The sequence below is a fragment of the Nicotiana attenuata genome, chromosome 1 (assembly GCF_001879085.1).
Source record: "Nicotiana attenuata strain UT chromosome 1, NIATTr2, whole genome shotgun sequence".
Classification (NCBI taxonomy): Eukaryota; Viridiplantae; Streptophyta; class Magnoliopsida; order Solanales; family Solanaceae; genus Nicotiana; species Nicotiana attenuata.
Genome location: NC_031989.1, coordinates 108,932,188 through 108,935,593, shown reverse-complemented (window position 1 = coordinate 108,935,593; position 3,406 = coordinate 108,932,188).

The window sequence follows — 3,406 nt, the reverse complement described above, 5'->3', positions numbered from 1 at the left end:
TGGAGAGGAAGGGTCTGGTCATGTGTAGTAGGATCCAACCAGCTGCAAACAAATGTCTCCCAACCCCTCGCCTCAAAGTTCAGGGTCCTCCGCAATATTTTGACCCCAGCAGTCAACCAATCAGGAACGGTACCTGGGATTGCCAGGTACTAAGCTAACCATGGACGGACCTCCTCGCCCATCTCCAACTTCGCCATGTACAAAGCTTCATCCTCCTCATTGAAACCCAAGTATTCGTTGAGGTATTTCCCATCAAACAACACTGTCTTGTTGCGCACCTTGGTCACTTTGGAGCCTTTTTTTATGTGGGCTACACTGCAATAGAACTCTTTGACCATGTGTTCATTGGCATCCACACAGTCATCTAAAAAGTACTCCCAACCTACTCTAGTTCTGAACTGTCTCTGCACGTCAGGGTTGTGGGGTAATAGATCTCTGTAAATGAAACTCCGCTCCGGTATCAACTTTCTCACCGGCCACCACTCCCTAAACTTGTGGTACGCCACCTCACTCACGAACCTATCTCGCCAAACCTCCGGCTTTCTAGTTCGGGCAATGCCTCCCACCTGAGGCTCACCACCCTCAGCCATCTCCTCATCCCCTTATACTTCCTCCTCACCTCCGTCTGCACCCTCCCCGGATAATGAAGCTGTGGGAGAGGTGGAGTAATCACCACTGCCGGCTGCTGAGCCCTCAGACGACTCAGTGGGAATATGTTCTGGTGCTTGGGAAGTAGGTGATGGTGGAGGGGTATCTTTTAGTCTGAATCTCTCCGGCCAGTCTTCAATATATTCTGGCACGGAGTCTGAAGATATTTCCCTTGATGGTTGATACTCACTCCCCGAGGAATGTGAAGCAGCTCTATCTGCAGCTTTGATTATCTTTCAGGTCTTTTTTATGTTCTCCCGAGCTTGGGGAGTGAGTTTTACCATCTTCTTCTTCCCTCCCCGGGAGGGTTCTCCTTTTCCCGGTTGTTTTGAGCCTTTTCTCACTCTGCAAACATCATTCAATGTATTTGTTAGTATCAATCCAGGCAGTTCAAGTTATTGCAGCAGAACACATTGCAGAATAGAAACACAGTATTGCAGAAATTGCCCAGTGCGGACCGCACAAAATGGTAGTGCGGCCGCACTGAGGCCACCGCGGACCGCACACAAATGACCGCGGTCCGCACAGGTATGGGGTTCCTAAAACAAGGCCTCTGAATCTCACCAGTGCGGACCGCACGAAACCAACTGCGGCCGCACTGGGCCAGTGCGGACCGCACAAAATGTAGTGCGGCCGCACTGGGCAAAGGTCACCTGGACACAAGATAGCACCACGGACCGCACAGAAACGACCGCGGTCCGCGCTACGTGCGCAGACATGGCACTGAGTTAGGGTTCATAAGATTTTGCTTTTAAGTCCAAATTTCCACCTAATTAGGGTCTCTACTCAATTACCCAGTACCTAAAACTACTAAGTCCACAAGAATTATTATTTAAACTAGTCTAACTTAGCATTCGAACTAACTACAGGAAGAAGAAGAACTACAAGCTAAGAGAAATGAAAATAAAATGAAATTACACAATTAACTAAGAAGAATTTAGTGAAATGTTACCAGATATTGAGATGAAGTGAAGTTAATCAATGCTAAGCAAGTTTTTACGATCAATTTCAGGGAATGAACAGTAACAATATGCTCTGAGATTCAACTTTGCGAAAAGGGTAAAAGGAGGCCCTTGGGGTCTATTTATAGAGAAACCCCTGGGGCCCATTCTCACCTACCAGTGCGGCCGCACAAAATGGACCGCGGTCTGCACTGGTCACTTTTGTGCAATTCAAACTCAGTAACCCACCGCGGTCCGCACAAAATGGACCGCGACCGCGGTGGTCCACCGAGGAACGCACCAAATCAACCGCGGCCGCGGTGGAAAACTTCAGAGAGCAATTTTTGTCACGTTTCACCAGTGCGGACAGCACAAAGTGTAGTGCGGCCGCACTGGAAACTTCAGAGACTGAACATTTTTGCAATTATGTCCTGCACTGCATCAACTCAATCCCACAACATCTCACAACCAGTTAGCCCAAAAATCAATCCTATACTACAAAGAAAATCAAAGAAAACAAAAAGAAAAACACATGGGTTGCCTCCCAAGTAGCGCCTGATTTAACGTTGCGGCACGACTTGGGTTACCATCACATCATTTGAAAAGAACAATAGCCACCACATGGCCATCATCAAACTTCCCAAGATAATGCTTGACACGGTGCCCGTTCACTCTAAAGACTTCACCACTTTTGTTCTTCAAATCTAGAGCACCAAACGGGGTCACACACACAACTTCAAATGGTCCACTCCACTTTGATTTCAGCTTTCCCGGAAACAACCTTAGACGAGAGTTGAATAAGAGCACCAAATCACCAACTTTGAACTCCTTTCCACGAGCATATTTATCATGAAGGTACTTCATCTTGTCCTTATACAAGGACGAACTAGAGCATGCATGAAACCGAAATTCATCAAGTTCATTGAGTTGTTCAACACGAAGATTAGCCGCAACATCCCACTCAAGATTAAGCTTCCTCAAGGCCCACATGGCTTTATGCTCCAACACCACTGGTAGATGACATGCTTTCCCAAACACCAACCGGTACGGTGACATACCAATTGGGGTCTTGTAAGCGGTCTGGTAGTCCATGCAAACCCTCCACCCAGTTATGGTCCGAGTGGGAATAAGTTCATTGTTGTCATTTGTCACCACAGTCATTCCACCCTTCTTCGGCGCACATTGCACCGGAGAAGTCCATGAGCTATCGAAGATTGGATACACCACGCCTGCATCAAGCTACTTGATCACTTCTTTCTTCACCACTTCTTGCATTGCTTCATTGAGCCTCCTTCGATGTTCCAAGGAGGGCCTTGCATCATCCTCCAAAATAATCTTGTGCAAGCAAAATGCGGGGCTTATTCCCCGAATATCGGCCAGAGTCCATCCAATTGCCCTTTTTCGCTTTTGAAGCACCTCCAAAGTGGCTCAACTTGCATGTTAGTAAGGCAAGAAGAAAGAATAACTGGTAAAGTTGAATTAAAGCCCAAGAATTCATACCTGAGGTGTGGAGAAAGTGGCTTCAACTCCAACACCGGTGGCTCCTCAATTGATGGTTTGGTTGGTGGAGTTTTCCGATTTTCAAGATCCAAAGACAATTTTCTTGGCTCATAGGAATAAGAGCCCATCCCATGTAAGGCATTGACACACTCCACTCTGCTTGCATCATCATTAACATCAAGATTTAATAGCACGGCCTCAAGGGGATCCTCCATGTTAATCATAGAACTTGTGTCAACCACGATCACAGCTGTGACAATGTCCACAAATGAGCACACCTCGGTGCTATTTGGTTGCTTCATGGATTTGCAAACATG